Source organism: Natator depressus, chromosome 8 (assembly GCF_965152275.1).
Source record: "Natator depressus isolate rNatDep1 chromosome 8, rNatDep2.hap1, whole genome shotgun sequence".
Classification (NCBI taxonomy): Eukaryota; Metazoa; Chordata; order Testudines; family Cheloniidae; genus Natator; species Natator depressus.
In genome coordinates this window covers 8651830-8679127 of record NC_134241.1, presented here as the reverse complement: position 1 = coordinate 8679127, position 27298 = coordinate 8651830, and the positions used below count along the sequence as shown (strand labels likewise).

Sequence of the window (27298 nt, the reverse complement as noted above, 5' to 3'; positions counted from 1 at the left end):
AAAAAAAAAAAAAAAAAAAAAAGAGGCAGTTTCTTCTTGAACTCTCTGTCAGAGTTAAGTTGGATTTTTAATGACATTTTGAAAGCTTGCAGAGTTCAGTATGATGCACATCACCTGCTTTGTTAGAACTCTTGGTACGATTTGACATCACTTAACTAGGTTAGTTTCAGCATGTTTCTGTTACATTTATTGGACCGTCTCTGGAAAACTCTTGCAATTTCTAACCAAAATTTATGTAAGCTGGTGTATAGAGGCAGAGAGCTGGTGAAAGAGGGTTTTATCTCATTGACTTCAATGGTGCTTCACCCACTTACATTCGCTCTGAATTTTGCCCAGTGCCACTGTCACATTCCGTTTTCATTCTGCTCCTTAGGGCAGAGACTTATCTTTATTTTGATCCTGTACAGCACCAAGAAGAAAAAATAATGAACAAGTAAATAATAATAAGACACAGAAGGACAATCTGCTGTTATTTAGCTCCTTGCAGCTCAAGGTGCTTTCCAGTCTATTCATAGATAAACAGCTGGTATGAATTCTACCACTTGGGGCCCCATTTCTCCCTACAGAGGAATAGCCATGTAGGGCTGTGCAAATACTGAATTAAAACTTGTAGAGATCCCTTGGAATTCTCCATTTTAAAGAGAGGTATTGTGCCTTCCATGGAAGAAGCGGGAGTTCTGCTCCCCAAATTGTGGATCCCTGAAGCCTGCACAGGTCCTGGAGACCTGCAGGAGAACAGGTTATCTAAGTATGATGCCCCTTCCTTCTGCTTTGCAACTGGACCCTCGCAGCTCCAGGGCTCCTTCATTGCTCCCAGAGCAGACTGTGGAGGAGATGCACATCAGCTTTCCCTGTGGCTTTGGGGTGCCTGGGTGAAATGAATTTGGTGGAGCTTGCTGGTAGGGTGGGGCAGGTACCTATTTTTCCTACCTAAATTCCTCCAGTTTGTTGTGCTCCTATTTCACGTGTACTATACATCTCAGGCACAATAGACAGAAGGGATCAAGCCAAGAAATCTCCTTTCAATGGAAAAGAAAAATACACTTTGGTGTAGTTTAGCATTTGCCAAACTAATATCACAGTTGTAACAACTTCCTTTTGCCCTGCTACTTAACCACTGTGATCTGCAGTATATAGTGTCTTTCACCCAAGGATTTGAACACGCCTTCATTTACCTGAGCTAAGTCTCAACACTTCTGTATGGTTGTCCCCATTTTACTGATGGGGAAACTGAGGCACAGAATGATTCAGGTAATGGCTCACGGTCATACAGGGAGCCAGTGTGAGAGGTGGCAATAGAACCATTTATTGGCCATTGGAACGATTTACAAGGGTTGTGGTGGATTTTCCATCACTGACCATTTTTAAATCGAGGAATTACTTTGTGGAAGTTCTATGGCCTGTGTTCTACCAGAGGTCAAAAAAAAATTATCACAGTTGTCCCTTCTGGCCTTGGAATCTATGAACTGCACTGTCCCACCTGTCAGCTGCCTGCTGGGACCACTAGTCTACATTACCTCTCCCGCTTCATTGTTTCTTGGGGAACAGTGGAGCTCAGCTACGTACAAAGATAATGGAAGACATGGCTCCCACTTCAAGGAGCAGTAACCACAGAGTGCAAGGGACAGCATAGAAGGCAGTATGGAAAAAGAGGAGGCTTGAGAGGGTCCAGGCCTCTTGAAGGGAGAGTCATGAATCAAAGTTACTAACTACAATGCAAATGAGTCAGCATCTCATGAGAAGCAGGTGCCAAAAATCACTGGCTATGCTCCAGGCTTAGGATTAGACATTCTTAGCATGCAATCTTTATTCCGCCTCTTTCTAGCTGTGCCAATTAGACAATCTTTTGTAGAGGATATATAGTTTTTGAGAGTAGCATTTGTCCTTAAATACATGCTGGGCAATGTCATAAAACATAAATCAGTGTAGAAGTTGCCTCAGTAGAATAAATCGCTTGCGTTCCTGGGAAATAGTTTGACGCTTATTCTTAAATGTTACACTAACACCAACAAGCTTCCAAACAATGCAGATGGGCTCCAGAAACGAAAACAGGTTCTCCAAATGGATGACAACATTACAATAGGTTCCAAAGCATCCTTGCGTTGGAAGTTGGGATTTTTAGCAATTGGCTCTCTGGTTGCACTAGCATCAGTCACTTCAGCTGACACCTTCACAAGCACAGGTAAATTGTCCTCCATTTTTACAAGCACTCTCTTCTATTTCTCTCCCTCTTGGAGAGCAGAGCTGCAGAGCACATGACTTGTTGACCCATGAATGCCTGGCACAACACTAGCAGAGCGACCGCCGAAGTCTCCTGGCGCAGGTGGAGGACACAACATGAAGTGCAGGCTCCAAAAGTTTCATAGGTTGACATCTGCATCTCTGACAATCCTCGGATTCCCCCAGAAGTGGTGTAAATGTCCTAGGGGTTGAATTTTAACAAATAAAGGCCGTTCCAATTAGTTACAAATGCGAAAATGCTGAAGAGCTCTATCAATCCCTTCCTGACTGGCCATCTCCACAGAGAAATGGTACCTACATTGTGCTGCCATAAGCAGCTGGAAGCCTCCCCACGCTAAGCAGAGGACACATACCACAGGCTCAGATTCATTCCCCTTCCTGGCTCTTACCTTTCTTCTGGCACAAAGCCCTGAAGAAGCAAAAACCTTATCCCGAGTTCCCTCCTGAGTTGACTGTACCTTGGAGATCTTCCTGCGGAATTTCCTTTTCCTCCTTCCCTCTCCCTTTTGCCTCAGAGAGACTGAAAGCCTTTTATACTCCACAGTTGGAACTAATGCTACCCAGCTGGTCTGGATGCCGGGTAAGTTAGCAGGAAAGCGCAATACCTGAGAACATAAGAACAGCCATACTGGATCAGACCAATGGTCCATCTAGCACAGTATCCTGTCTTCTGACAGCGGCCAATGGGGGAATGAACAGAACAGGACAATTTTGAGTGACCAATCCCATCACATACGCGCAGAGTTTCTAATGTGCCGGGGGGAAGGGGAGGTGCTTCCCCCTGGCTCCGCTCTAGGCCCTGTCCCTACTCCACTCCCTCCCCCAAAGCCCTATCCCCACCCTGCCCCTGTCCTGCCTCTTCCCACCCTGTTCCGCCCCCTACCCCGAGTGCACCCCATCCCCGCTCCTCCCCTTCCCTCCCAGCGCCTCCTGCACACCACGGAACAGCTGATCCTGGTGGGTGGGATGTGTGGGGGGAGAGAGGGAGGCACTGATCGGCAGGGCTGCTGGTGGGAGAGAGGCACTGGGCGGAGGAGAAGGCGCTGATAGCAAGGCTGCCGGTGAAGCATTCACGGAGTCGGAGCCTATGTCCAGTCGTCCAGTCCCAGCTTCTGGCAGTTGCAGGTGTAGGGACACCCAGATCATGGGATTATGACTCTGATCATCTTGGCTAATAGCCATTGATGGACCTCCATGAACTTATCTAATTCTTTTTTTAACCCAGTTATACTTTTCGTGCACACAGAATCCTAAAACCTGACGCTCAGTTACCAGCATGAGCCAATAACACTTATAGTACAACTGTCTGAAAAGTATCAATTTTAAGTCATTACAGCCACTAGAATTGATCATCATTCGTCAACTTTGGAATTTTTACAAGCAGGTCTGACCTAAAAACCCAACAACGACGAATACCATTTTTCATTAAAGCTTGTAAATCAAACAAAAAAGAAAACCCCAATCTCTATCCTGTGACATTTGGATGTACAAACCACACTTCTCAAAATGGAAAGTAAATTTAGCTGGAAAGCAAATGCAAAGGATATTAGTGCAATTTGAATCTGCATTTTTGATATGTGGCATTTTCCTTTGGAGTCACAGGCCTCTGTTGCAAGGCAAAATAAAATAAAATAAATCTTGGCTTTTAAGTAAATACAGAGACAATTTCCTCAGTATGGTGGGATTTATTGGATTGCAGAAATCTCATCAGAGATCTCATCTGCCAAAAGCTTAAATGTAGATCTCAAGTAGAAGGGGGAAAATTTATTTAAATTGATGATCACTTTCGGCTAAGTGGGCAGCATTGTAATCAGAGAAATTCTGTAAGGGAAGACCCATAGTTGGTGCCTTTATTAGAACTAAAAGAAGTTAGGGCCCTACCAAATTCACCGTCCATTTTGGTCAATTTCACAGCCATAGGATTTTAAATAATAAATGTCATAATTTCAGCTATTTAAAATGGAAATTTCACAGTGTTGTAATTGTAGGGGTCCCGTCCCAAAAAGGATTTGGGGGGGGGGTTTGCAAGGTTATTGTAGGGGGGGTTGCGGTCCTGCTACCCTTACTTCTGCACTGCTGTCTGCGGCAGCACTGCCTTCAGGGCTGGACAGCTGGAAAGTGGCGGCTGCTGGCTGGGAACCAGCAGCAGCACAGAAGTAAGGATGGCATGGTATGGTATCGCCACCCTTACTTCTGCGCTGCTGCCTGCAGAGCTGGACCCTCAGTCAGCAGCCACCCCTCTCCAGCCGCCCAGCTCTGAAGGCAGCGCAGAAGTAAGGGTGGCAATACCATGACCTAGAATAACTTTGTGACCCGCCCCCCCGCAACTCCCTTTTGGGTCAGGAGCCGCAGTCTGAGAAACGCTGGTCTCCCCCGTGAAATCAGTGTAGTATACGGTAAAAGCACACAAGACCAGATTTCACAGGGGGAAGACCAGATTTCACGGTCTGTGACGCATTTTTCATGGTCGTGAATTTCATGGCTGTTGTAGGGCCCTATTAATATACCCAGGACATATTAAGTTACAATACAATGTAATCTTCACTATATTATAATTTCCGTTAAAATCTACTGGCTATTTGGCATTATATATGATTATATAGAGATTTCCTTCGAATGCTTACCTTGCATTTCCTTGAGCTCTGATGAAAAGCGTGCTGTGCACAATGACACGATTTATTGCACCTAACACTCCATATTATAGCTGCTCTGCTAACCACAGTAAACAAGATATGAAAAGCAATCATAGAGATAAAGCCACAAAGGAACAAGAATTGGTCTCATCTTTAACCCTTCTACCTGCCTTTATCCTGACAAAATTCATCATACATCAGCTCTGTATCAAATGCAGACCTACCATGTTAAAGGCTTTGTCCCTTTACTAACAGAATCTGCACTTGGATATCTAACTCCACCATTTCCAAAGCGCTAACATTGTTCATTGAGTCTGGTTTATCTTGGTCACTATCGAGGTACATGATCCACAGCTGGGGGGGGAGTGAAGTAGAGCTAGCCCTAGGGCTATAGCTGTGAGCTAGTCAGCAGCAAGTGTTGCAAGAATGTCAAATGGGCAAATGTCATCCCTGTAGGAACAGAGCTTTGCCCTGTGGCCAGCTGACATTTGTTTGAGGCGCAGTCATTCCCGAGGCGAAGTCCACCATTCCAAGGCGGCTATGGATTGTTACTGAGTAATGTAGTATTAAAAATATTTTCTTTGCTTTGATCATGGTGCTGCTGGGAAGAGGATGTTGTCAAGTCATGACACAGTCATCATGTTAGCAATGTTTTGCATCACAAAAGCCACGATTTGACCCTGGAGACCTATAAACATTAAATAAAGAGTGAATTTCCATATCAAGGTCAAGTAGAGAAATATAAACTCAGTTAACTCACTGCTCGCAAATGAAACAGAAGTCTGCACTTCAGTCAGTCAATCTTAACCCATTATCCTTCACAAATATGCACTGGAGAATATACGCTCTATTCCACATTTTCGGTGGTCCTAGCTATGACCAAGGAAAAGACCATCCACAGACAATATCCGCAGAATAACCATCAATTTATGTATTACTTTCAGTAATTCAGGAAACAATTTAATATAAATAATAATTATTAATAAATATTATAGAGAGAGAGAGAGATTGCATGTGGGCAAGACAAGCAAGGCAAGGTTTAGAAAAGAACAAAACAGAACTGCTAAATGGTCTTGAGCCAGTCAATGGCCTCTGAGCAGTGTTCAACTTGGGAAGACCTACAGGTTGATCACCAAGAAATGAGCAGCCATCCAGCATGTGTACAGCGTCCTCCCCAGTGCCCCAGGCATGGTAGGTCTTGGCTTAGCAAAGCCCACAACCCTTGAACCTGTTAAGATGGCTCCAGAGGCAACATGGGAGCCCAACGCCAGGGAGCTGTTCATCCGGCCTGGTAATGAGGTGAGAGTTCTTGGTAGCGTCAGAGGTTCTCTCCCATTTTGACCGCTACAGTCAACTGAAGGTGTTATCACTGGATGGAGAGTGTGCAGCGCTGGCCATATACGTTTTGCTGCAGCCAGCTGTCACCCAGTATCACTTCTGAGTTGTAGCTACAAACTCCTGCAGTGGATGATCTTATGGAGAATTATGCCCATGAGAGAACAACTTTTGAACGATTGCAAAGCAGGTTTTCGACCAAATCGAATCACCAGTACCAAGTACTCCCTACTTATTTTGAGAATGGATTTCAAGACCAGAAGAAAATTGGAGCTCTCTTTTTTGACCCTACAGCAGCCTATGACACCATCTGCCACACTAGTCTGCTGTGCAAGACATCAAGAGCTCATCCTAGATGGGATGTCATGGTGACGGAGCTGGTGTCCTGAGAAAGACGTTTTCAGGTGGATCTCAGCCACAAAACCATCACCTGGAGAATCCAGAAGAACTGACTTCTGGAAGGCTCAATGCTGGCATCAATTTTATTCAATGTATTCACCAACGACCTAATGTACGCCATTTCCAGGTGGTTCATGTAATGGCTGCACACATGCCGGATGGCTGCACATGTGCTGGATGGCTGCTGACAATATTAGCTTGGTCTCAAGGGACCATGACTCCCAAAAGAGGGAAGAAAATCTGAATAAAGATATGGCTGCCATAGACATATTGTAAGAAATGGAGACTGAAACTAAGTACGTCAATGACCATGTCAACATGCTCCCACTTATGCCATGCTCAGAGCCAACTTGAGCTTAACATTTTTTGGAATGGTCAGCAGTTGGCATATGATCCAGAGCCAGAGTATCTAGGGATTGCCAACAAATACCATCTCACTAAAGTAGCTCAAAAGATCAAGAAATTGTTTCCTGAACAAACTAGTAGGGTCCCTTTGGGGAACCAGTGAACAAACACTGCATAGTTCAGGGCTCGCTCTCTGCTACTCAGTTGCCCAAAATTATGCCCCAGTTTGATTAAAAACTCTGCCCACACTAGACACGCGGTCACAGTGCTTAAATCATACCATAAAAATTATCACAGGCATATTGAAGCCAGCAAAACTTGTATGGTTCCCTGTCCTAGCCAACATTCCTCCACCTAATAGCCCATACCTGAATACAGCCAACAAACTGATCACTACAATATAGCAAAATGACACACTTGCCACTGTTTAAGGATATATGGGATGCACCCTGCCACTGACTGTGTAACAATAATGAACAAATAATTAATAATTATTAATAACAATAATGTCTTTAAATTTTCATTATAGGAATCTAAACAATCAACACATGTTCTACCTGTTTTGATTAGATGCAGGGAACAACAAATGGAGATCTGCTAAACACTGGCAGACAAGCAGAGGAAAACTAAGATTCCATAACTTCCTACCTTGCTATATGAAAGTATTGTGTACCCTTTTTAATATCTAAGGAGCTAGAAGTCCTTTGTAAACATTATTTCATACTCTTATAAGTATTATTAGTTCCACAAGCAGGTAAACTGAGGCAGAGAGAGATTAGCAAATTGAGAAAGTTCTCACAGCACGCCAATGGCAGACCCAAGAATAGAACTCAGGAGTGCTGATTCCCTGCTGCCTGCTCTAATTCAGACACGGCTTCCGCTCCCTAAGCTAACGGATATTGGTTTTAATTAGTCATTTAAAAAAAAAAACAGCCAGAGGGGAGATACTTTATTGATCATTTGTAAGAGGACTAATGGCCTGTTTTCCCCTCATAAGTTTTGCTCTCCTGACAGTTTTAACTCACCGTGGGCTGTTAGCCCCAGGCTAGCACAGAGCACTCTCACTGCCTCTGGGTACGTCTACACTGCAATTCAACACCCGCAGCTGGCAGGAGTCAGCTGACTTGGGCCCGCAGGGTTAAAAATTGCTGTGAAGGCATTCAGGCTCAGGTTGGAGCCTGAGCTCAGGCACCCTAGGCTGGGGGAGGCTCCCAGAGCCTGGGCTCCAGCCCGAGCCCAAATGTCTACAACCACAATTTTACAGCCCCACGAGCCTGAGTCAGGAGACACGGGCCAGCTGCAGGTGTTGAACTGCAGTGCAGATATACCCCTAGAGGTTGTGCAGCAGACAGATGCCTCTACAAAGGATCCTGACACTGCTCCAAGAGGAGGAAAGGCAGCTAGTAAGGAGTACAAATCATGTCATGTCCTGGGAAGAAAGAGTCACCGATACTGAAAACAACATTAAAAATAAACTGGGGTCTAAAGTCCAAACCTGGAATATATTTAGCAATCTTGGAGTGGGAACGAGAGCAGAACATTCCTGGAAAACATTCAAAAAGCAAGATGAAAAGATTTCCCAAGCACAGATTCTGAGTCAGGTTGCTATGGATTTTGGAAAGGGGCGTTAACCTCTGACCCCTTATAACGAAATGCATTCCCTGACCACCACTTTGTTTGGATTTGTAAATTGGATCCCAGCTCTGCAAAGGCATAAACTAGTGAAAAACTTTACACACAGGACTAGTCCCAGGGAAATCAACAGGACTCTTTTATATTTAAGCACATGAACAGTAAGTGTTCGAGAGCTTGGGTTTTCTGTGTAATAGAGAAGCTGCAGGTCTCCAGTCACGTGTGACAATGACACTAATAAGCACGAGGACTTCCCAGCAAAATTTTGCCTTGCTGTACTTCCCAAGGAAACAAACCTTTCTGCTGTCTGGTGCTTTTACAAATCATCAGCATCACAGATCAGCTAGAGACAGTAACTAAAGGGAAAAGAGTAACAGGCACAATTCTGTACCTGCTTCGCCACTAAGACCCTACTGCAGGCCACAGAGCTGCAGGGAGCTTGGAGCAGCACAAAATATTTGGCTTTATGATGCAGATTGTCAGCAGATATAAGTCAGCAGAGGCCCATTGACTTCAATGGAGCTACACTGATTTACACAAGCTGAGGATCTGCCCTTTTGTTTATATAAAATACAAGTGAATACTCTATTTTGCTACCAAGGCCCTCCTTCATCCTGTGCTTGTGGGACAGCAAGAGATCAGCTTCCCCCAGGGCGGTGTCTTGGTTACCAGGTTCCACTGAGCTGGAGGCTGCGAATAGTTTCAGGATAAACCAATGGAAGGAGCTGATTTACAGCCCCAGTGCAGAGGGGTGAACATTGCACATCTGTTCCAACACGGGCCCATATGCCATGGAGAAGCATCCCCACCCTCAGAGAGGACAGCAGCATTTCCACCACCCGCCTCCTCTGGGGGTTCTGCCACTCAAGGTCAACGAGACTTTCGCAGAAGCCCTGCTGGTGCTGGGTGCAGACTCAGCATCCTGGCCACACTCCCTCCTTTGCCAGCGCTGCCCACTTTCCAGGCTGGGCAGGTTCTCTGGAGCCCTCGCTTGCAGGAGGTTAGGCTTTTCTGCTACTAGGGGCCCTGAGTGTGCCGCTAGCTCTTCACAGAGCTAATTCTCTGCCCGTGAGGGAAGAGAGGGACTCCTTCATCCATTCACGCATTAGCCCAATGCCCGTCCTCTTAGTCTTTCAGTCTGACATGCGCTCCATAAGTATTTCCTATCTTCATGGCTTCATTTCTGCAGGTCTTATGTTGACACGATTTGTCAAGGTATTGCTATGTGTTCCCTATGGAAACATATTATTCATAGAAGAGATTTGTCATTTCGATAGCTCCAAATCCCAAATTTTCCATGAAGGCCTTTAGCTACAATGGAGACAGATTCCAAACCCTGCCCCATGGGAGAGTACATTACTGCAGAAGTAGTCCCATTGGTTTCATTAGGGCTACGTGTAGTGAGTACAACACGCTATGAGCAAGGGCAGTAGAAGGTGTCCCAAAGTCATGAATATTCATTTACTGAGGAGGAGTCATCCAACTTTTCTGGTGCATCAGAACAAACTGCATAGACAAGAACAGGAAAAACAGAAGTTCCTGTACCATGATTTAGGAAATCCGATGAACTAGGGCCAAACACATGGTCAGGCTTCAATGAGTCCCAGGGTGACTGGCCCTTTTAGAGAGAAAATGCCAAAGGATTAACTTATCTTCTATTGATTTAGATTAGCCACATGAATGGTGCAGGCTTTAGTCTCTTTAGCCTCAGATTATTGACGTAACTCTTTCTAGCTGTCCTGAGTCTGCAGCAGTAGCCCCAGCTGCCAGCTCTTCAGGGAAAGAACTTCTAGGAGAACACTTATTGGATGCAAACGGCTGCAAAACTGGATCAAGGAGGAAACTTTGCGTGTGATAGACAGAGCACATGCTATCCGAGGCAGAAAATGAAAAACCCAACGTATGCTTTTTGGGGTTAGAGGCTGTACTTAAATCAGAACAAGAAAATTTGGTATAGGGCTACAACTGAGTTGTAGTTTATTTGTGCTATTCTAAACATTGCAGAAAGTAGCTGACTTCTTAGGTACTTAAACAAATAGAACAGGTATGTGTGAAAAAAATGAGGATTCATTATTACAGGCAAAGGAATGAAAATTAGCAACTATAACAGCTAGTAAAGATAAAGACACTGAATTACAAAACAAATGCATATGCCATATGGACAGTGAAACACTCATTCCCACCAGATACAGTGTTTTTAGTCTATTTACAATATGATAGAGTTCCATGGAGATTTCTGCCTTATTGATTTTGCCGAATGGAACATGTTTATTTCCTAGGGGCATTATGTATTTGAAGCTGTCTAACATATATAAAGGGCAGGAAAGATATTATCCTCTCCTGCTTTTGCTGACTGTCAGCATTTAATTAATCTGAGAGCTGCAGGGCAGATTTTTAGTGCAACCGAAAAAAATAAAAAAGATCGGGAGACAAAACATCAACTTGTGCTCTGAATGCCCCAGCGCATTATCATCATACCATTAAATGTATAAACTGGAGGCTACAGAGCTGAAGAGACATGAATGCATGTCACATTTCTCCCTGGTAGGACTCTGCTCCAGAAACCCTTTATCCTCCACATCAGTTCTTTTAGCGGGAGCTTCCCTTGATACTCAGTTTTCTAGGCTTTGGGTCTTTGGATCCAGGCAAATCTAGGTTTCGTCTATAACGGAGGTGTAATGATGATTATAAGTAAGGAGGTATTATGCTTCCTTTGCGGCATGTGGGAGCTTCGCCAGCTCATTGCGAGTATCCTGGGCCATTATTATTTAACATTTACATGTTTTACATTGAATGTTAAATAATAACGGCCCATTGTGTGAGGTGCTGTACAAACATATACGAAGTGGCAGTCTGCCCCAGTAGGGCTCACACGTTGGGACTGATGAGGGTTGTACAGTATGAAGTTTTTATGTATTGCTTTGCTCCCCACACATCCCTGGTGACTTTGAGAATATGCAGCCTATCAGTTGACCTACTAAAAAAAGTCAGTAATCTTCTTTAGCCGCTTTGGAGCTAAATTTAGAAAGTTCACCTTTAAAAAGAAACCATTTTTTTCCCCTGCAGGTTTGTCTCCCTGTCAACGCTACAGACTGCCAGCTGCTCTGCTGCACAGAGCCTAGGGTGACCAGACAGCAAGTGTGAAAAATCGGGATGGGGGTAGGGGGTAATAGGGGCCTATATAAGAAAAATACCCAAAAATCAGGACTGTCCCTATAAAATCGGGACATCTGGTCACCCTAACAGAGCCCCTCCTCTAATGCCCTGACTCTCACTTCCAGATGGATGTCTCTGCAGAACGTCTCTCTGGTTTGCAGCAGCTAACCCTGCTAAAAGCCAATACATAAAAGGCAGGATTTTTATGAAGAGTGACAGCCTCTGCAGGCCAGAGAAGGGCAAGAGCAGCAGAACACCGGAAGGGGTCCAAGCACGCACCTACACCAACATTTTGTTTTTAAAGTGTGCACTAATTTCGGGGGGGGGGGGGGGGGGGAGGTGATCTGGGGCCTCATCTTCAGAAGCGCTTGGCACCTGCAGATCCAGCAGGAGTCAATGGGAGCTGTGGGTGCTCAGCACTGTGAATAATCTATCCCAACATGACTCAAGTTGCTCAAAATGTTAACACTCTACCTGCTAGGAATCATGAAGGCAGGAGAGCAGAACAAGGGGTGGGTCTTCTGCAGAGAAAAAACGCAAAAAAGACAGAGCCACAATACTTATTTTAATTCACCAAGAGATTGGGATATATGGATTCCTCCCCGCCTTTTCTCTAGCATCCTCCCTGGTGTCCCAAAACAAACCATCGGCAGTACTGATGTCTCTTGATGGATACATGTTCACCAGTGCTTGTGAAGGTGGAATAGGATCCATGGATACTGCCTTGTGTCATATGACTCTGACCCATGTCATGGAGCCAGAAAATAAAGAAAGATTTTCAGAGCCACCTAACAGGAATCGGTATCCAAATCCCTTGTAATTAACGGGAATTGGGTATCTGCATCCCCCAGTGGTTTTGACAATCTCAGATCCTGCTTTTAGCAGCAGCCCGGCCTGTCATGCCTTTATTGCATGGGGTTAGAAGGAAACGGAGGCTTTGTCTACACCCAAATTTCTGTTGGTTTAGTTAAACCACTTTAGTTAAACCGGTGAACCCATATGTGGACATTCTTATTTCAGTTTCGGGGCAGCTTATTTTGGTTTAGCCTAATCCCATTCTTAATAGATTTAAAGTAAACTGGGATTATTATGGTTTGGATGGAATTTTCTCCCAATTCTATTGCAAGATTGGTGTTTTCCTACAAGCCCCAACTCCTGGAGTGAAGTGATTATGTGAGAATCTCAGCTTTCATTCTAAAAGTTTCTAGCCCTCTTGGCTGCCAGGAAAAGCTTGAACATATGATATGAGTGCATCCAAAAGGCTTAGAAATCAAATGGCAAGGGAAAACCCCCCCAAATGTACTGGTGTTTAAAAAAAAATCTCACAATTTTTAGGCCAGTTGTTTAGGGCTGGCAATACTGTGAAATAAGGGCATCCACACAGCCGTGGGCACAGGTTTAACAAAAGTGGTTTAAAATCACATCCGAAGTTACACCAGTGCAACTGTGCATGTAGACATGTCCTAAGCATCTGGCCAAAGTGGAACAAACCAAACCACCTGCGTCCCTCCTTGCTGGCTGCAGAGGCCCCACTGCAGAGCAGTGCTGTGACGGAAAGCTGACCTGACCCCTGGAGTCCTGATAGGCTGGAGAGGGGCAGAGAGAAGGAACTGGCTTCTTCCCCCTGGTTGGCTCGAGAGTGGACCCTGCTGCCAGCTCTCCTCCAGTTCGAGTATGGAATTGCCATTGGAGAAGAGGCTGCAGGAGCAGCCAGAGGGCATGTGCTGGTGCCACAGAGGCTGCCATGATATGCTAGACCGAGAATCAGTTCTGGGCTGGGGGACAGGCCCAGGGCACAGCCTGAGCACGTGGCCCCTGTGGGTACATCTACACTGCAATAAAGCACCCATGGCTGGCCATGTCAGCTGCCTCAGGCTCGCAGCGCTCAGGGTGTGGGGTTATACAATTGCAGAGTAGATGCCAGTTTCCAGACCCTGGGATACAGCCCAAGCCCGGACATCTGCACTGCAATTTTTATAATCCTGTGGCCCGAGCACCACGAGCCTGGGTCAGCTGGCACGGGCCAGCCGGCACAGGCCAGCCATGGGTGTTTTATTATGATGCCAGAGCCCAAAGGGAAGGAGGCCCCTACTCGCTGACTAGAGCTGCCGGGTGCAGGGGCCATGGCACTTGCTGATTAAAGTGAGCGTGGTTGATAAAGCTGCGTGGGTTACCAGCAGCAGTGCTGCAGGGATGGCTGGGCGGGTCTTCCCTCCCCAGAGACTGTGGAAGGGGTCTCTACCAGCAGGTAAGCGACAGGGTGAGGAAGCAAATATCAGCAAGGAGAGGTGCCACCACAAATCACTTTGTAGCGTGTGTGGACATGTCGATGCCCAAAAATCCTCTGGGGTAGGCCAGGCTAGAGGGCTGCCAAGGGTGCGGAATCACCTACATCTGTTGGTTTCTCAGCCACCATGCCAGTCAGAGCAGGGTGATTACAAAAACAGCAGGCAATCTAGCAAATAACAAGCAATTAACTACATGAAAAAAAAAGTGTCACCACCAGACTGCTTTGTTTTTAATCTTCCAAACTTGTCAGGGAAGAGATCAGTCAGGGCGACAGCGCAGGAAATGAAGGATTCCGCTGCCGGATAGGCACGCTCTCATTCTAAGTGGCAACGCATCTCTCTTCCTGGCATCAGAAGCAGATGGGAATCTGACACCCGTCATTGAGCCATCGTGAAAGGTGGCTGTTGATTGATTGGGCTTCCTTCGAACATGTTGCTACCCAGAGATTAAAAAGCATGCTGCGATGATTTATAAGAATGTGCTGAATTGGTGGGAAGCATGGCTCAGCTACCAAACCACAAAGAGAGAAGGAAACCACCTTTCTTAGGCTTCAAACTGCTTGGCTGTTCCGTGCATTTCTAGGTTTACAGTTTTGAAAATCCATCACAGAAACCTACCCGCATCCTGCTCCATGAAAGCTGGATCAGGTTACAGAGAGGGGACTCCACAAATGGTTGAGTTGGATATCTGTAGGCCTGATTTTCCATTGCGCTGCACTTTGTGTCATCATTATTCCAGTGCAATGTGCTACCAGAGTGGAAGGGTCAATACCCACCTTGCACGAGTGCCAACAGTTATATAAGATGCAGAGCAATGGACGATCTGGCCCATATGCGTATAAAGAGGAAGGTCTTAGGTAAATATGGCCTGTGCTATGCTAAGAGTTCGTCTGGCACACTAGCATCAAGATACTCCCAATTTTAGCAGATGGTTGATCGGACAGTAATTACATACCTTGCAGCTATGTAGCAAGAAGCAGCATGCTCCTCAGACACTATGGTGGTGGGCACCATAAGCACCTAAACTGTTCCATCTTGTTTCTTGGCATGGGACAAGACCATATTCATTTTACCTTCCTTTATGATTATAGCAATGATAGCCACAAGCAGCAGGGAGGGGCAGCACAGACACGTGGGCTGGAGGACAGCTGCCACTCCAAAGAAGAGTTCTTCCCCACCCCCCCCCGGCCCAACTAAGATAGCATGAAACATCCAGGAGGTCTTCAGCTGACACCAGGAAGAGAACCCACTGCACATGCTGGAAATGTGTTCATTTACCACGAGTATTGACAGAATAATTAAGGGGGTAAAACAGAGCACCACCCAATTGCATAATCTTGAGTGCTTAAAATTAAATAAAAATGGATGCAGTGAGTAGGGAAGAGCCTAGTAAGCTGCCCTACCACATTAATAAATTTTTTGCCATCCCATCTGCCTTCCCAAACTTTGAGTCCTGCAGACGGCCCTGGGGCAGAGATAACTGGAAGCTGGACTGCAGCCAACTCTACGCATGTCAAGGCACATTCAGCCTAAGATGTTTTCTGGCATTGGATTTGAGTGTCTTTCAAACAAATAAAGGCGCTGAAGGGGCATTATAATGACTCTTTGAATATTAGTCACACTCCCATTAGCGTTTGATTTTTCCTTTCGTAGAGTGAAGCCAAACTCATGAGAGATCTGGAAGGGATCAGATCTGCTCAAGGGTGGAGAAGAGACAGCTGGGAATACCACTGGAAAAATGTGAAAAACACGGCATGTGTTTGGACCAGCGCCGCTCCCTCATTCTTCCATGAGGATACAAGCTCTCTGACCCCTCCAAAGAGATTTCACATCTCTGAGACAATGACCATCTGTCGGGCAGCATGGGGAGCTCATTATTTAAACTGAGACTCTATTCCCTGCTGCCATTTTCTCTCACATTCTGCTGTAAAAGAATGCCTCACATATCCCATCATCCCTGGCTAAACAGTGGGATATGGTGCCTTGCCTTAGCTCAGGAGGTTTTTTAAAATTCTCTTTTCCTAGAAGGTGCCATTGTTTAAGACTCGATTAAAATACAATAATTTCCGATCATTCTAATAACCAGCCAAGTGCAAGATGGAAACCAGTCTCTTTGCAGGACCGGTGCCCTAATTTGTGTACCTGCAAAGGTGACTGCTGTGTCCCTTAGTCCGAGACCCAAGTTTCCAAGCAGGGCCAGTGGTGAGCATGAGGCCATATGAAGACTCACCTTCAGTTCCTGACACCCGGGCTTAGCAGGGGCTCAGCGTGCATTACCACGGGTATGTCCTAAATGCATGAGTTGCTCTGCTTGTATTTTTATAGCTGCCAATTGCCTCCAACCAGATTGCTCTGCACTACCATAGAGTGACCATCAGAAACAGTCCTCACTAGAACATTCCAATCCCATATCCCCATTTTTATAGTATCATCTTCTCCAGCAGGGAGCATGCCAGCTGAGATGGATCAAATGCCGTGCAGTCCCACTAGTTACTGGTGACTTCCTGCCACTCTGGCACGCTTGTTACATTTTTGAAACAAGGCAAAGCTCATTACTAACCATATTGATGAATCCACTGCTCAGAACAACAGGATGTTTTTCATGTCATTCAGTGAGTTAGTTGTGGGAGTGGAGACTGGATGGGAAAGCACCCACCTGGGAACACAGACCCAGTCCCCCTGCTCCAATCACTCTTGCATTATTTATCCACCCAGAGGATTGGTAATGAGAAACGGTATCTGTAACCAGAGGAGGGCTTAGATTCTAATGGTTAGAGTGTTCAGCTGGGAGTCAGGAGAACTGGGGTTCAGTTCCATGATCCCCCCCAGACTCTCTGTGTAACCTTGGGCAAGTCACTTAAGCCCCGATCCACAAAAATACCCAGTCATCTAAGCCTGGGGGTTTGGTGCTTAAGTCTCAGGTTTATGCTCCACTGCAATTCACAAAACTCCTGCTGAATCCGGTCGGCACCTAAGTTTCCAGGATAAAATTTCTCATGATGCCTAAGTTTCTGCTTCTGCACATGTGCACTGCTGCTCTGCTCTGGGGGTCCGGAGGCCTATCTTCTGCCTAAGCCCCAGAGCAAGCCATGAACTGGGGAAAGATAAGCGGACAAAGGCATGTTCACAAGCTGCCTACCAGATTGGGGGCCAGGCAAAAGTTGGCTGGTGGTGATACCATCTAGTTTATAACTTTCAGCCCAGAGGTTAGAGCGCTCAGCTGAGATTTGGGCTAGAACAATTTTTATAGTGGGGATGGCTATATGAAAACCATGGAAACCAGATATTTGATGTTTGTTATTACTATTTCAACCCCTGCTTCCAGCACCACTGGATGTGGGAGTGCTAGGTTCACTTCCCTGTTCAAATCTTTCTCCAGAAGAGGGGGGGTCTCCCACCTCTCAGGAGAGTGCTCAAATCACTGGGCTATGGGATATTGTGATGTGGTGCATCCTCAGTCTCCCCTGTTGAAGCTGTTCTACTGTGGATAAATAATGAGTGATTGGACCAGCGTGTCTGGGCCCTGGGTCTTCCACTTCCTGGCGTGACTGTACCACTGTGGATAAATACTGACAGTCATTGGGCAAGAGAGAGAGAACAACTCTGTAATCCAGTGGTTAGGACACCCCCCTGGGAAGTGGGAGGTTCTGAGTCCAGTCCCTTTGTGGATCCAGGCCTTAGTTTCTCTGTTCCAGATCCAGAAAGATATTTAGGCTTCTAACTTCCATTGATACCCTTCTGGATCTGGACCTCTCGGCCTCAGTTCCCCATCTGTAAAATAGGGAACCTAGTACGTCCCTGCTTTCTAGGGGTGTTGTGATAAATACAGGGAAACCTGTGCGACACTCAGATACTACGGTAATTGGGGGCGGGGGGGGGAGGTCATACGAACACCTGAGGATAAGTCTACACAGAAAAAGAAAATCCACAGCATTTCACAATGAACTACAGTCTACACAAAATGCCCAGCTGAGAGAGTCCAAAGATGTCACGGGCATGAAAACACTTCTGCCCTCCCTGCAGGCTGGCAGTGTGGGGATGCTTGTGCCTGCTAGGGCCAGAAACCATAGGGCAGTGGGGCGGGCAATCCCACACTTTCCCTAGGCTATAAATTAATTTAAAGAGGCATGTTATGAAGCCACGCCACTCCCCAACCTTTAGGAGACAACGTTTGTAAAGTGCTCAGAGATCTTTGCCCTCCTGCAGCTCCTTCCAGCCAAAGTATTATTTTACAAAAAAAGAAGTAAAAAATCTCAAAATGCTGTTTAGTATTTTATATCAATTGCTTCTTATTATTTTCAATATAAGGCCCATGTAATATAAACACAGTTAATGGTAAGAATAGGAAGATATTTCATCGAAAGATTATTTTATATTCTCCAGAAGAAGTGCCAGCCTGTGTTCATTCTGGATATTGTCACTTCACAAGATACGCAAATAGCTAGTGACAACACCACCACAGCATGCTGGGTCCGATTGCTTCACACCCTATTTGTGGTTTTAAGAAGGGAGCGGGAACCACTGGAACGTTGATATGGCATCAACTATTCTCTCACTCCAAAACAAGACTGAGCAAGCTGAAGAAGTATGCGATCACTCAAGCGCTCAATTCCAGGTGACCCCAAGGCAGGAAATTCTGAGAACAACGCTGCTCCAGTAGCAATTGTGCCTGACATCTATCAAGCAGAAGCAAAGAAATATTGGATTAACACATTAGGGGACTGGACCAACGTTGGTAATAAGTGGTAGGGAAGAAGCTTGGCCAAATGTAACAAGCCAGTAGAGCTGTGCAGCTTTATAATTCATGAAAGAATTCTCTTAAATGCCCCTAATCGAGGTGGTTTGGTGGGGGGAATATTCGCTGGAGTTCACTTTCTATACAGAGTTTTTCCACACTGCTGACTGTTATAGACTGAGATTTCAAAGGAGTCTAGGGGATTTAGGCAGGCAAGAGCAGTCAGCTGTGTGTGCTGTGAATGGTCAATGAGGAACTCTGTCTGGGCTAAGTCTCGCAGTCCTCAATCTAGCAAGAATTTCACTGGAGCAAAGGCAGGAGACCTGACATTTATTTGACTGTTGTTCTGTAAGGGCTAAAATAATGGGCCAAAATCACTGGCGCTGGGATTTCCTCCTTGAAACCAGGAGCGGAATCTGCGCGGTCAGACTATACCCCCTCCATCTGCATGGAAAGTGGTGGGGGTGGATGAGCAGCCAGCTTTGCTGCAGTGTTCTGTCCTTCCCTCAGATCCTGTGGTGGGCACTCCATGGGCCTGGGGATGGCCATGCAGGGAGGACTGTGGTGTAGGCAGGCTGGGGGAAGAAAGCACTAGCGCCCTGAAGATCAGGGCGCCAAGGTAATTCCACCCTGCGCTGTTACCTTCCCTTGGAGCCCCTTCTGGGGAGAGTGGACTTCCAGAGGCTGCTGCTGCTAGGGCAGGGCATTGGAATGGAGGGAGGACAACAGGAACCCACAGCTGGCAGGAAGGCACAAGGCCTCCTGGCCAAATACACAGCTCGCCCTCAAAAGGGCAAACCATGTCTCCCCTCCCCCATGGGAATGATTTGGTAGGAACTCCACAATGGGACCCTCACAGAGTTTTCTGACCCCTCCCACAGGTTTTCCCATGGGACAAAAGGATTTGAGGCCTCAGCCAATGGGAGTTTTCCACTAACTTTAAGTGGGCTTTGTCTCAGGCCCCTGCCCTGCGCCTTTAAAGCAGGCTAGGGAAGGATGGCAAACGTGGCTACCCTCTGAGATTGATGAAATCTGGCTGTTGGCAGGGTCTGTTTCACCTGTTGCTAGTGAAAAGGAAGCTGCCCAGAGTTAATTACCATGAAGCGCTGGGAAAATGACAAAGTTTGATTAATTTGCCATGCATCTGAATAGTCATTTGATCTCTCTGACATGAAACGGTTCAAAAAAAACACCCTGAAAAAAACAGACCCTTCCTGCCTTAGTTTTAAAGGAAAGTGCAAGATCCTGTTTGTAAGGGAGGGAAAAAAGATAATTGTCAAGCTGCCACCAGCATTTCACGAGGAATATATTAAATAATAGCATTTGCATAATTCATCTCTGGAGCTGATTTATAAACCCCTGTCTCTGTGCACGACTGTTTACGCATTACAAAAGGGACATAACTCAGTCAGCTGAGATATCAGAATTGCAAAGGGAAAATTGTAGCCCAGCGAAGCCGGCATAAAGCAACCAGTACAATCGATCTGTGGTACTTCTATGGCGCCCCACCACCTTAGTATCTCCCAATCTTTAACGTACTTTCCTCCACAATACCACTCATAGGCAGGGCAGTGCCATTGTCCCCAGAGGGGGAACTGAGGCACAGAGAGACTAAGGGACTTACCAAGGTCATACCAGAAGTTTGGGGCAGAGCAAGGAATTGAACATGGGTTTCTCAGTTGCTAGGCTAGTATCCTAAATACTGGAGCATCCTTCCCATAAGGCAGAGATATCCGTTTTCAGAGTAAAAATACAGGCCAGCCTGCAGTACCTTTTCTAACACTGTGTACTACTTCCCCGCCATGGGGCTGCTTGTGGACACGGTGCTACCCAAGGTAAGTAACAGTATCGCAATCTGATCCTAAATATACAGACATACTAGGAATGAGTCTCAAGGGCCCAAATTTCTCCACGTAAGTGAAATTCTCACATAGGGTCTAGCTGAAACTCAGTGGCCTCCTAGAGATTGTGCAATGAGATGCATGGCTTGCATCATCATAGAGCATGCAGAGGGAGTGAGTCAGCTAACATGAGGATGTCCCAATATCCACAGTGGAATTAGGACAGCTGCAAAGACTGGGCCAGTCGCAAGGAAACTCGCTGGGCAGGGCAGACATCTTGTGCCCCAGTGCTTTGCAGCTGCTTTCCCCCAGACGATTGCAAGACCGCTCCCTCAGCACCCTGGCCCTCTTGCCAGCAGCCGCTCTGAAATCTGCCCTCAGGAGTGGGGATACATAGTATGGAGAGGGAACTTCCAGCAGTTAATGCTGACAGGGCAGCTTAGATAGGTACTCTATAAAAGTCTCTTTGGTGTCCAAACATGGACACCATCTCCTGCAAAGGAAATTCTAGTGGGAGATTGAATGCGGGGAAAGGCACCAATTCTTTTGGCTCCACCCTCCGCTACCCCCATAGATCCTCATATGGCTGACTCCAGAGAGTGAAGGCAGCTGGACTTGCAAGGGATCAGGGAACTGTATGGCATGGAACCAGAGGTGAGGGGAGCACATGGGCCAATGTTTCCATGCAGCTCCCATTAGTTCTCGCTTTCTTCCACTTGACATTTGCTGGAGGTACATCTGTAGAGATAGCGGTTTCAGTCTCACAGCCAGCATCCAAGATGCCAAATTGCTAGTTAAATGAGAATTCAAAAGAAGATTTAAAGATACCATGAATACCACTTGGACATATGCCTGCAGGCTGTTTATTTTTAAATGAGATGTCACATGTAATTTAGTGGCTAGACTATGTATTGTTTTTCACTTTTATTTGCACTGCTTTAGACAGCTCTGTATCAGCTCACGCTTTCATTCTTCATTAGACGAGATAAATGAAAATGGCACCATTTTTCTGAATTAAAGTTCAAATATTTGACATGTCAATACCACCTACCTGAACAAAGCTCTACAGATTCCTAGAGCAGGTGTCTAATTTGCATGTTATTACCAACAAGAAAGATTAATGCTTTACTAAATAAATAAATCCTTTACTATGCTAAAATAGTGACAAAAACAGGGCTTTGTATACTCTCACCATTGCAAAGAAGAACAAAATGCCATGAGTGCATTTTGTCCATTCTTGTGTTGTTATTCTTCAACTGATCTGTCTTCATAAAATAAGTTTGTTTGTTTTTGTTTGTTTTTTTTTTTGGGGGGGGGGTGTTTTTAAAAGTGGCAAATAACTTTTGGTGTAAATGAACCCAATGTGCATCCTATGAGATAAATATGCTGGAGTTGGGTAAATCCCAGTTTGGATACAATGAAAAACAGATTCAACACTATAGCCAGGAGTTGAAATAAGGTTGCTTAATTTTTTAATGGTAGTATTTTAATTAGAGCTTTCAGGTTTTGGTTGGAACAGAAAGTGCAAGTACTGGAAAATACTGCAATGAATTCTGCTTTCATTCATAAACAGAGTAAGTCCAAAATGACTCTATTGACTTTGCTGGAGCGCCTCCGGATTCACCCTAGCATAAATGAAAGTTTGACCCATTGAGTTCTCAAAAAAACGGCAGAGCCCAATTGTGCAGCCCCAAAAGAGTCAGATAGTTTGGATGAGTTTCAAATAAGCAGCAGATTTCTCTTTCTTTCTTTCTTATTTTTATTTTAGTAGTTTACTAGACTGGATTTCTGAACCTTTTGAAGTTCATAGATCTCAAGGCCAGAAGGCGCCATTATGATAATCTAGTCTGACCTTCTACATACAGGCCATAGAATTTCACCCACTGATTCCTGAAGCTGAAGGAGATGGCCCTCTTTTAAGCTTCCCTGCACCTCTCTCTGGCCCTGATTCTGCAAAGCACTGAAGCATGTGCTCCAGCTCCATTGACGGACATATCACATAGGCACGTACTTAAGTGCTCTGTTGAATTGGGCCTCTATCCCAATGGTGTTCTCTAAAGAAGACACTTACAAAGCAAAGCCCCCAATTCAGTAAGGCACGTAAGCATGTGCTTACCTTTAAGCTTAAGAGTTAAGCATGTACCCAAGTGCTTTGCTAAATCTGGGCCTAAATGAGGAAGATTGCACAACCTGGTCCAGCTGGCTGCTGAATAGGCTCTCTGGGTGGAGAAGCCAGACAGACATCCTTTTGCAAGTATACTGCTGGAAAGGTATGGAGTGCTTCTTGCTTACTCTAGAGCTAGTCAGATTAACATTCCCTAGTGCCAATATGTTTCCTTGACACTGTAGCGTAAACTTTCAAACCATCCAAGAATCATATTTTGACGTAACTTGTCTCAGGACAACAACATGAGTTCCATTATAAGTAAAGCACAAAGTGGTTTATAACAGAGGATATCCTACAATAATAGAAAAGCTGTTTTCATACATACGGTAAGTTTAAAATCAATTATTGCTTTGAACAAGGATTTAAAAAACACAATGTGCTCCCTCCACTCTACTGTTTAAACTTTCTTTAAATTAGCTAGTTCTAAGCATACAAAAGAAAACAAGAAAATTAGTCAAAGCATATGTTTCGCCCCTTTTCTAATACACTAACGTACCTCACAGGCCTCTGTACAGAATAACTATGGTTATGTAAACTAAGGGGATTATTTCAAATGATTACATATGAATCAGAGGATTAATCTTGGTTTTCAGAATTGATTAGTATGTTTAGACTGTGGCATTTTGATCTATTGATCAGCACTTTTTGAAAAGTATGCTGCAAACTGTTGTGCTAGTCAAGGCACGATCATGTTTCATCTTTCCCAGCCAAACTAATATGGTAGCAAGATTCCTTTGGGCATGAGCAACCTCCTGAGTATTAATATCATAGTAAATATCAAATCAGCACCACTTTAACTTGAATCAGTGCAATTAAAGCAATGCTGGGTGAAAAATTCCTAGCAAATAATTTGAAAACCGTTGCCTCTTTCTGTTCGTGATCGTAAAAGCTTATGATTTCCTCAAAAGCATTCATTATTCACAATGATTCACTAAATAATTTCTACAGTTTGTGGTCTATGCGTTTAAACTTCGCTTTCAGAAAATATTCTCCAATAGCCACTTCAAATTCATTGGTCCCTGACCCTCAGCTAGTGTTAATCAGCTTAGTTTTATTGAAGTTATTAGATTTCACACTGGCTGCCTGGCCCCCAAAGGGCCATTTTGTCAGCTGGGGAGTGAGCATAGAGAAGCCCTGACCATGTCCGCTTTCCTCCAGCCTTGCTCCCTACACAAGGAGCTGGGATGGGGTGTAGGAGCCACTACACTGCTAAGGGAATCCTCATGCCAGGGTTAAGACTGCTTTGCTCTGGTGGAGCGGCCCACAGCAGCCTTAGCAAAGCCCAGGAAGGGTCTAACAGTTTATATTCATTACCAGTGCAATTGCTCCCATGTAAGACTTTGGGTTACATGAAATGGCAAGACACAAACTCTTCACCACTACCAGAAGGATGCACCCTTAACACAGTCAGACTTTAGCCTTAAGATATTGGGACAAATGACACAAGAGCCTCCCTGAACTATATGAAAGGGATCACAAACAGTTTAGGGCCACAGTACTGAATATTTTTCCCCCAATTTCTTTATTGCATCAAGACAGCCCTGGCAGTCCAAACAATTTCCTCACTCAATGGAAATGGCAACCAAATGGGTGCAAGAACTCCAAGAGAGCTGCACAGCAAACTTAACTCCATGCAGATTCTCAGTTTTTTGCCCCAGTTCCTTTCAGTTGTATGCTAGAAACCCCCTGCACCTTACTTAACAAAGGAGAACACCTGATTTCATACTATAGATTTGCCATGCTTTAATTAACTGTGGTGCATCTGCTGCTGTAATTAACTAGTGATCAATAACCAGAAAGCTATTTTAAGATCAAGTAAACGTGAAATGAAATATCTAATGCATATTTAATCAGACTAGCAATTACTCTGTCATTAGCCCTTGTGTTCCAATGGGTTGGGTAGTCCGTGTTACAGGTCATCGATAGATTAGTGATGAGATGAGTTACCAGGAACTCTCTGGGGCAAGGACTGTTTTCTTTATTATGCATTTGTTCAGTCCCAAGCACAAGGGGTACCTGATCTTGGATTAAGCCCCATCATGTTTCTGCAATAAGTAATAATAATTGAAGAGAGGGATTCAATTATAGAAAACTATACTGCACCTTACAGGCACCTGTCCACCCATCAAAGACATACCAACGAAAGCACATTGGGAAAGATTCTGATCTCAACTGTGCCAGTATAAATTCAGAATATTTCCACTGACTTCAGCAGAGTTGCTTTGCATTTGCGTTGGTAACTGAGATAAGATAAGCTCTGGGGTGAGAGTCCGTGGCCTGCATTGTGCAGGAGGTCAGACTAGATGATCATAATGGTCCCTTCTGATCTTAATATCTATGAATAAAAGCATTCAAAAATACCCCTGCTCTCAATTTACAAAGCAGTATACACTTGGAAATGCGGAAATCATTAGAACCAGGCCTCTGTTCCTCACTTTTGATGAAACTGAAGAACACTCATGTTTCCCCAGACACATGAAAAACTGAACATTTAGTATGCTTGCTTTTGTCCTACAGAATGTCTGCTATATTGAAACTCTACCTCTTTACAGCAAATGCACCATATACAGTCTGAACCATTGCATTATCATTTATTTGTGTTGGCTGAAGGAGCTCTGGTGAAAATGAAAGCTACGTGAAATCCCCACTTAACAACAGGAGATTACCCTGGAGTTTGGCGGAATGGCAGTAGATATGAATGGGTTTCACAGCGACCCTGACGTACCAGTTTGGGGTGAAGTTTCATGCCAAGGGAGCAGTTTGTAAAGTGAAATTGGGGTGGGGGGGGGGGCAGGAAGATCTGCCTCATTTGGGATTTAATGCCAAACTCTTTTTTGGATTTTATAGGCAGGGAGTATCCACTTCATTTCTTCAAGCCTCTGTGTCCCACACTTCCTCATATCCATTCACGGATGCTGCTTAAAACAGCTGACCAGTGCCAACTGAAATCCCTGGGCCAGATCCTCAAATCGGCATAGTTCCACTGACTCCTGCTATAATAGAGCCAAACCTATTTACACCATCTGAGATCTGGCCTAATGGAGCTACACTCACTGCTCCAATTATGAGGGGAAAAAAGTAGAAGAGAGACCCTGAACGTCAAGTGGCTTGCTTTAATTTACAAGTAGTGGAAAGTAAGGAGTCCATCAGACAGAAGTGAGGTAGCTCCTAAAAGTAGTCAGGGGCCCTGCCCCTTCCAAGCCCCCCTGTAATTTGGGTGTAGCCCAAGGCCCTGTGTGCTTCAGCAGCTGTGGTGGAAACTACATGTTGTAGGGTAGGGATTACAAACACGTTGCATGTTGGGAGAACTGCTCCCCAGTAGGAAGTTTTAGCATGGAATCTGGGAGTCTAAGGCAAGAAGAAAGGAGGCAGCTGGACTGCAATCCTGGTCTATGTTTCCTCACAGAATAAAACTTTGTCCCTGGTGCATAGGCCTGGGCTGAGGTGAATACACATGGCACCCAATGCAGAGTGCCTTAAGGAAGCTCAGGCCCAGTCCCCCAAAGCTGTGGAAAAAGCCACCAGGCAGACTTATCCTATCCTGGACAACTCCAGACTGGGATGGTGAACAGGAAGGGGCATTACACAAGCACTGGTTACTCTGCGGTAAGACCAGTTTCAGTGATTTCAGAATCAAGCCTACAGATCCCCTTTCTAGCTACTTGTCAACCGTTTCTGGTTACCAAAAACATGCAGCAGTTTAATAAATCAAAATTCAGATGCAATCTTAGTGTGAAAAGGAAACTGACATTTCTGCTGCCTGCTGGCAAAGTCTTCTCTGACTTCGAATTTAGTGCATGAACTTCCCTATGCAAAACTCTCTTTCTGCCTCAGTGAACTATTTATAGGGGGAAGCCAAGGAGATTCCCCACCTGAATTATCAGTTCCCTGGTTCTAGACATTCAGTAACACACCAGGTCCAGGGACTGTATTTCCCCCTCTCTATATTTTCTGTGATAGCATTTAATTATATAGTTAACATATTATAATGTAATTTACCTTGATCTGCAGCTCTGGGAACCTGGGGTGTGAGTCTCCTCCAGTATTTTCCCTGAGGTAAATCAGGAGCAAGTCCATCAGGAGAAGGATCGGGTCCAGTGGGTGGCTAGCCACAATGCACCCTCTTCTCAGGCATCTCACAACTCAGTCCATGCTTTTCTCACATGCACTTTCCTGTTAAGGACTTGTACGGTTTCAGAGATCACAAACCAAAGGCCACTATTCCTGGGCTGATTAGTTAATTATTCAGAATGCACCTGTGTGCATGAAGGAACAACCAGCCCAAGGAGCAAGAACAGCACTAATTACAGATAACATGAAAATCGTTTCTATGGTAAGTCTATAAAAGTAATTAACTCATTAACCTCACTCCTAGCCACTTGCTCATGCTCGGAGGATCAACTTGCATTTCAGTGTCACTGAAGGACACTAACAACATCATCAGGAGATCAATGGGCTCTAACCAAATTAATTAACCCCAGAATGCCAGTGGAATGATAAAAGCATATGCATCATAAGGATTCCTA

The 27298-nt window shown here is 45.1% G+C and overlaps 1 long non-coding RNA gene across 1 annotated transcript; it reads right to left on the bottom strand.

The window, feature by feature from the left end:
• Positions 1-26931, bottom strand: LOC141992737 (uncharacterized). Its single transcript, XR_012640633.1, has 3 exons — positions 26772-26931; positions 2700-2846; positions 1-2422 (listed from the first exon to the last, which is right to left on the bottom strand). It is a non-coding gene; the product is annotated as an uncharacterized LOC141992737 (long non-coding RNA).
• Positions 26932-27298: the final 367 nt, after the last annotated feature.